At 43.4% G+C, this 7,974-nt stretch overlaps 1 pseudogene across 1 annotated transcript; it reads right to left on the bottom strand.

Annotated features, from left to right (window-relative positions):
• Window positions 1-3,641: 3,641 nt before the first annotated feature.
• LOC125360657 lies at window positions 3,642-5,745 on the bottom strand (annotated as a pseudogene). The gene is made up of 2 exons (XR_007212785.1): window positions 4,708-5,745; window positions 3,642-4,581 (listed from the first exon to the last, which is right to left on the bottom strand). The product of XR_007212785.1 is annotated as a CCR4-NOT transcription complex subunit 10-like (transcript).
• Window positions 5,746-7,974: the final 2,229 nt, after the last annotated feature.

Genomic DNA, 7,974 nt, shown 5'->3' with positions numbered 1-7,974 from the left:
ATAGCACTGAGTTGAGAGACTGCAATTTATATATATATATTTTTTTTTATTTTTTTATTTTTTTTTATTTTTGCCAGTCCTGGGTTTGGACTCAGGGCCTGAGCACAGTCTCTGGCTTCTTTTTGCTCAAGGCTAGCACTCTACCACTTGAGCCACAGCGCCACTTCTGGCGCTACATCTATCTATCTATCTATAGATATATGTGGTGCTGGGGAATCGAACCCAGGGCTTCATGTATATGAGGCGAGCACTCTTGCCACTAGGCCATATTCCCAGCCCTGAGACTGCAATATTTTATAATGCATTATTTGTTTATGGATATGTGGATTCTTTCCAGATTTTGTTATTAAAAATAATGCTGCACCGGGCACCAGTGTCTCATGCCTGTAATCCTGGCTACTCAGGAGGCTGAGATCTGAGGATTGTGGTTCAAAGCTAGCAGTTCAAAGCCAGCTGGGCAGGAAAGTCCATGAGACTCTTGTCTCCAATTAATCACCAGAAAATCGGAAGTGGCTCAAAGTGGTAGAGCTGTAGCCTAGAGCTCAAGAGCTCAGGGACAGTGCCCAGGCCCAGAGTTCAAATCCTACGACCAACAACAAAAATAATAAAGAAAAGAAAAGAAAAAAAGAAGCTGCTTTGCAGGGCACTGCTACCTTAAGCCTATAATCCTAGCTACACAGAAGGGTCACATCTGAAGATCACAGTTCAAAGTTAGCCTGAACAGGAAAGTCTATGAGACTCTTGTCTCCATTAACCAGCAAATAGCCAGAAGTGGAGCTGTGGTTCAAATGGTGCTGGCCTTGAGCAAAAAAGCTTAAGGACAGGCCCTGAGTTCAATCCCAATAAATAAATTTATTAGTAGCAGCACAATAAATATAAAATAAAATAAATCTGCTTTGAAAAAAATATACCAAGCCTGCTAACTCTGAGACACGTGTATTGTTTGGTTTCCACCCTTGTTCCCTGTACCAAATCTGAGGGCCTGTGTTGGGCGGTAAATGTGGAAGGAAGAAGAGAGCCATGGGGAGGAAGAAACACATTAGAGACAGTGATGTGCTAAGAAAGTCTCTGCATCTGAGGTGCGAGGTGCTGGGAATGTGGCTTAGAGGTAGAGTGCTTGCCTAGCATGCATGAAGCCCTGGGTTCTATTCCATATAAACATAAACAGAAAAAGCTGGAAGTATTGCTGTGGCTCAAGTGGTAGAGTATAGCCATGAGCCAAAGAAGCTCAGGGGTAATGACCAGGCCCTGCGTTCAAGCAGGACTGGCAAAAAAAAAAAAAAAAAAAAAAAAAAAGAAGAAAGAAAATGGGTGGGAATAAAGGAATATAACCTGAATTAACTGAGACACCTGAGACTTTCTTTTGGATTGCTCTGGATCTGGAATGAAGGATCATTGGTTAATATCTGCAACTGACCAAAGTGTTGTCTTATCTTCTCAAGATATTGTCTCTCCAATTGAGAAGAGAGACCCAAGGACATGCAGAGCTGGCAGGCACTGGTGGCTCACACCTGTAATCCTAGCTACTCAGCAGGTGAGATCTGAGGGTCAGGGTTCAAAGCCTACTCAGGCAGGAAAGTCAGTGAGACTTATATCTCCAGCGAACCACCAGAAAACCAGAAATGAAGCTGTGGTTCAAAGTGGTAGAGGACTGTCCTTGAGCAGAAAAGGTCAAAACAGCACCCAGGCCCTGAGTTCAAGCCTCATGACTGAAAGAAAAAAAAAAAAAGAAAGAAAAGCAGAAGTGAGAGGAAAAATAAAGACAAGTCTTCAGTTACCCCATGACTTCCAATAAACTCATTACAAACGTTTCCCAATCCTTGCTGTTTTCCTCTGAATTGAATTCCTAATTTCTGGGAGAAGTGACATCCGCATCTTCCATGGCCATGTGTATACTCGATTGCTCTCTGAGGCCAGGAAGGGTGGCTGGCTACTATGATGAGGGCAGAGGGTGACAGGATGCCTTGGGAATTAGGAACACGTGTGAACTTGATCTCTGCAGGCTGAGCCTCTCTTGAGGCTGGGTTGAGCCCCAAAACAGAAAAAGGGAACTAGAGTTACATGCCTGGAGGAGTCTTTGGGACACATCACGTGACAATTGTCGGAAGCATATCTGACGTGACAACCATCGCATTGGTTGTTGGGAATTGCCTAGAACATCTCTTCACCTGATTGTTTTTCCCCCTGGAAGCAGATATGAATGGCTTATGTTTGACTCACCCTAAGCCTGACCTATTTATGGAATGTTTTCTCTTCATTCAAGGTGGATATAAATGTAGAAAATTATACATCTATAATCCCAATAGAGACAGGATTGCCCAACCCTCTCATTTTAGCTGCCTCCTGCGTGCCCCTTGTGGGTGCAGGCTGACCAAATGTTGGTGTCTAATGGCCTGACTTAGTTGCTCTAACAGTAATTAGCAGGGAGTTGGGGAATGAGAGAGCTGGGCAGGGCAGGCAAAGTCCAGTCCCTGTGTCTGGAATGAGAGGATTCATTTGTTTTTTTTTCTGTTTGGGGATGATAACAAGGTTTTTTCCCTCAGGACTTCATGTTTATTCAGCTTGTTGGCTTACTTGGTGCTCTACTACTTGAGCCATTCCTCCAGCCCTGCACTTTTTGTGTGTGCCAGTCCTGGAGCTTGAACTAAGGGTTTCTGTGCTGCCCCCTGAGCTTCTTTTGTCGAAGGCTAGCTCTCTACCACCTGAGCCACTATGCTGCTTCTGGCTTTTTTAAAGTAGTTTATTGGAAATTGAATCTCATAGCCTTTCCTGCCCAGTCTGGCTTCAAACTGCTGTCCTCAGATCTCAGCCTCCTGGGTAGCTAGGACTACAGGTGTGAGCATTGTCAATTTTATACTTTTTACTAGTTCTTTTTGGAGATGGAGTCTCAAAGACTTTACTGTCCTGGCTGGCTTTGAACCTTGCATCTCTAGATTTCAGCCTCCCAAGCAGCTAGGATTATAGGCATAGGCCAGATATCCATTTTCATTCTGCTTTGACTTCTTAATAACCCAGAAACCTCTTAAGGATGAATGGGCACCCCGAGAGGTGCCAGCACAGTGGGGAGATATTTTGGTTTAGTGGAATTTCTCAGGTCTGGGGTTTTGTTTCTTTGTTTTGTGATATTACTTGCTGTATGTGGTGGTGGCTTTTCAGCCAGTCTTCTAGAATCTGTTTCCTCACCTACCAAATAGACAGCCACCTGTCTAACCCACACTTCTCAGACTTCATATAAGAATAAATGCTCAGTGACATATGGAAATATAATGTATCCTGAAAAAGATCACCACTAAGTTTAAAGGCACCTGAAGAGCTTTCAGGAGGTTTCTGGAAATTTGCCTTCTTTGTGGATGGGAGGAGTTGATCTGAGTGGCAGCTGGGCTGACCTATCTGGATGAGCAGAGCCCTATTGCCTCCTTCCAGCTTCTCCAGACTCTGGTCCCAGCTGCCACATGGGTATAGAAGGAAGCCCAGGTCCTTGGGGTGGCTCCTAGAACTCTCACTGCTGACCCTGCAGAGAGCTGCTGTCTCATCTGCATCCCAGCTCTTGAATGAACTTTTCTGTCAATAGTTGCAGTGTAGCATCTGCACTCTACCGTTTGTTTTTGTTTTTGTTGTTGTTGTTGTTGTTCTGACAGGATCTTATTTCAATTGTCTATGACACATAGATCAAATAATGGTTCAAAATTAAGTCTGTCAGAGTTTAAAAGAAAATGGCTGGAAACAAGTTTGTAAATCCTTAATTTTAAGTAACCTGGCAAGAAGAGGGGTAAAAGTCTTAAAACTGTGTCTTCAAAACTCACATCCTTTACCTCAGTCTGTTATCCACTCATTTTGCAGTGATATAACTGAAAACACCAGTAAACACCGCCCTTTGTGTCAGGTGGCTTTCTCCAAAGCAGTCAGTCACTTCCTCTGCACAGCAGTGAATGCCGGCATTTGGATGGGCTAGATTGGGTGCACAGGCTGAAACACTGGCTTCTTTCTCATTTCTGAATGTGTCTTCACTGTGGGGAGGAGCTGATTCCTTTTGATGATCTGTAAGGCCAGTGGAGAATTACCATTCTGCAGTTCCAGATAGACTGCCAGCAGGATGGCCTCAGAGGGAACCTCCTTAGGATGAATCATGGAAGCGCCTGGTGCAGATACTTCTGGGCTTTGTCGTACTCGCTCCTCAGGCAGTATGCACTGCCCAGGTTGAACAGCATCCCAGTCCGGGCAGAGTTGACAGAACTGGGGTAGCACTGTGGGGCCCGCTTTCCAGAGGACTCCATTGCTTCATTGTCTGATCTTTGGTCCTGCTCATTTGAAGAGATCCCTACAGAGATATCAGTAACATTCTCTGGGTTCAAGTGCGTAATAGCATCAGATATTCTGTCAAGAGAGACGAGGGCTTCTGCAGCATATAAATAGCCGCAAAACTTAAGAGACCCAGACAGCTTGGGCTGCTGAAGAAGTTTATCTGCATGGTTCAAAGCCATCAGGTTATCCCCCAAAGCCAGGGCCACGAAAGCACTGCAAGCAAGTATGGAGTACTTTAAGTTTTCTAACTTTTTTATTTTTTTAAACTTTTATTTGGGTCTCCTTGTTATCTTTCATGCTTTGCACATGGTGATTTGCAGAGAGTTTGAAGATTTTTTTGAGTACTAATGATTATATTTCTGGTTTCTGAATAATATTAATAAAATTTGAATGTTGTAGATTAACTTTTTTCTTAATGGAGAAGAAGGTGGAGCTGGAATGAATTTGTCACCATCATGGCTTTTGCTGCTGCAAGTTTCACTGCTTTCGCTGCTTTCCGTGGTCCCCCCTAGTTGATTGCTGTTTTTAGACCCATTTTCCTGCTTTGGGTCTTGCTGTTCTTCAGGTAAGAGCAACAAGGCATTCCTCAGACAAATTGCTGCAAACTCCATGCTGGTGACAGGAATGGCTGAAGACTGTCCATCATTTTATACAGTACTCTATATGGACTGTGATGCCAGAACAATTTTATGATGATAGCCTTGACCAACAATAGATTGTACAATTCCCTTTTTGCTTGAAAGACCTTTAGTTTCTTGTTCAGAACTCCCCTTATTGGCAGCAATACAGCATTCAGCCAGCCTGAGCCAAAGTTGGGGATTTGCATGATAAACCTGAACAGCTTCAAACACTCAAAGGCAGCGAGACGCTCTCCAATGTGAAGAAGCTGAATCCCACAGTTATACAACAACTCGTACCTCTTGTTGGTTAGTAATGTATACATTGGTTTTCCTGAGAATTTTTTGCCTAGATCAGTGCTACCTGCACTGAGCTGTGCACAGACACTGTCATTCTCCTGCAAAGCCTTCTTAGAATATCCCCAAATTATGCTTGCTCATGGAAAAATGAATGCAGCCAAGATTATTCCAAAACATACATCTCAAGCATTCACCTGTTTTCATAAATCCTGGATGTTCAGCAATGTTTGAACTATTTAATAATTTTACAGCTTTTTGGTAATTGCCCCTTAAGTATTCAAAGTTACTTTTAAGAAACAGGGAGGGTGCAGAATTTCCAGCTGTACTCATCACTGACTTGATTTCCCTTTTGCATGCTTTCAGGGACTTCGTTTGGATATAAGCTCTTACTTTGTACTGATGGATCTTTGATTTTGCATTTTCTATTAGAGCTCCACTTTGAGCTTTATGATTAGATCCATCTTTGTTGGTATTATTGCCACCCTCATTTTTTCCATTTTTGTTATTATTTCCCTGAGAAATCATTTTTTCTTTTCTTTTTTTTTTTTTTTTTGCCAGTTCTGCGCCTTGGACTCAGGGCCTGAGCACTGTCCCTGGCTTCTTTTTGCTCAAGCTTAGCACTCTGCCACTTGAGCCACAGCGCATATATATATATATAGCTGAGGAATCGAACCCAGGGTTTCATGTATACAAGGCAAGCACTCTTGCCACTAGGCCATATTCCCAGCCTCAGAAATCATTTTTTCTAAGATGGCCAGAAGATGCAAAGCTTTCTCAGCTTGGTAGGTTAATATATACAAGTCTCAGACTACCTGTAAAACAAAGCTCTGTAGGGCAAAGTGTAAACCATTCTTCAAGTGAATGCACACCAATGCAACCATGAGGTAAAGCAGTGTGCTGCTGTGCCAGCAAGGCTGTTCGTTTTACTCGGATTGCAAGGCCTTTCATGTCAGGCATTAGTGACTCCTCTCCTTGGTGAAATAATTACAAGATGTCCATATATGAAACCAGGATTCTGGTTCTTGTTCTGCTTCATACACGTTTGATGTTTGCACATTACTTTACTTTCTGGACCTCCCATGCTGGATCTGAAGTCCTCCCAAGCTACTGTTCCTCTACTGTTTTTTGTTTAAATTTTGTTTTGTTATTATCCTTCCTTCCTTCCTTCCTTCCTTCCTTCCTTCCTTCCTTCCTTCCTTCCTTCCTTCCTTCCTTCCTTCCTTCCTCCCTCCCTCCCTCCCTCCCTCCCTCCCTCCTTCCCCTCTTCCTTCCCTCCTTCCTTCCCTCCCTCCCTCCCTCCCTCCTTCCCTTCCTCCCTCCCTCCCTTCTTCCCTCCCTCCCTTCTTTCTTCCTTTCTCCTTTTTTTTATTTCTTCTTTCTGATGAAGCTCATGCAGGGCTGGTACTAAGGAGAGCACTAATCTCTGTGGTCACCTGGCTTCTCTGTGCATAGAGCAAGGATGTCCTCAGAGAAACCAGGAAGTGCTTTACTGAGCAGGTTAATGTCCTGTAGCCCCATGATCCTGGAATCTGAACAGTAGTGAGTGACACAAGGAGTTTCCCCAGCCTTGGCAATCATTGACTTGACAGTCTACACTGGGCAGGATCTTGTGCTGACTTCTATTTCCACTCAAGGTCAGACATTTCTCCTGAACACAGAGGGACCACAGACGATCTGAATGCAGCCATCTTGATTTGCAGACTGCTATTTGGACTTTTTCTTTTTGTAAACTCTGTTACAAGTAAAAAATACATACATTGAATTTCCTCGCTCCACCCAATTATTAGCCTTGTAATTTGGGGAAGTTGCTTAAACTCTAAATCTCTTTTTCTTGGTCTGTGAAGTAGGAAGCATAATGTCTAACTGATATAGAATCCTCTTCTGTTATGAATGGAGGCAACAAAATATATTTTCATATATAAACAAATCCATATTTCCTTATAGTTGTCATAGGTATCCTGAAATATGGGCCATGTCTGCTGCTCCTTCAAAATTACATTAAATATTAAACCTGCTGCTAGAATTAGTCATTTAATAACTGGCTTTCTTTGAATACTGTATCTTTGACTTTATAATAAATTTAAGACTATGACCCTCAGAAAAGACCCACAGGCTTCACCAGAGCACCACAGGAGTGCACATCACAAAAGGGTTTGAAACGTCTGGAGAACAGGGCTAGCCCAAGGCCGCCCTTACTTCTCATGCCATTTGGAAATTCTTGGCCCAAGACAATCCTCAGATTTGGTAGGTCACTAGAAGGTCTTACAGAATTTACCCCAAGTGATTATACTGTTGGGTATGGAACATGATATACAAACAGGGAAGCTGTGGGGATTCTCTTCCAGTAAAGTCAGGGGCAGTGTCCATCTTTCCTGGCAATGACATTCGACAACACACATAGAATGTTGTCACCAAGGACGCTCATGTGAGCCTTGGTGTCCAGAGTTTTTATTGCGTCTCAGACAGGTAGTTACAGTGGATGAAAGTTCTGGATGATTTTATTATTCTCAAGCCCTTCTGGGTGGTGGAGCAGATAACACATGGCCCAAAGCCCCCACCATCAATCACACTCCAGTAGGGTCAAAGCTCACCAGACAAACAAAGGTCTTCTTATCAGGCAGGACATTCCAGGGCTTAGCAAACCTTCTCTGGAGCAGAGACCGAAGGTCAGACCTCTCTCTCTCTCTCTGAGTAGGGTCAATTTCTTTATTGTATACACCCCACATGAGCTGCGAACCTGGGGTGGTTGGAGGTG

Source organism: Perognathus longimembris, chromosome 12, assembly GCF_023159225.1.
Source record: "Perognathus longimembris pacificus isolate PPM17 chromosome 12, ASM2315922v1, whole genome shotgun sequence".
NCBI lineage: Eukaryota > Metazoa > Chordata > Mammalia > Rodentia > Heteromyidae > Perognathus > Perognathus longimembris.
Note: the sequence above shows the minus strand (reverse complement) of the source record. Positions and strands in the feature narration are given on the sequence as shown.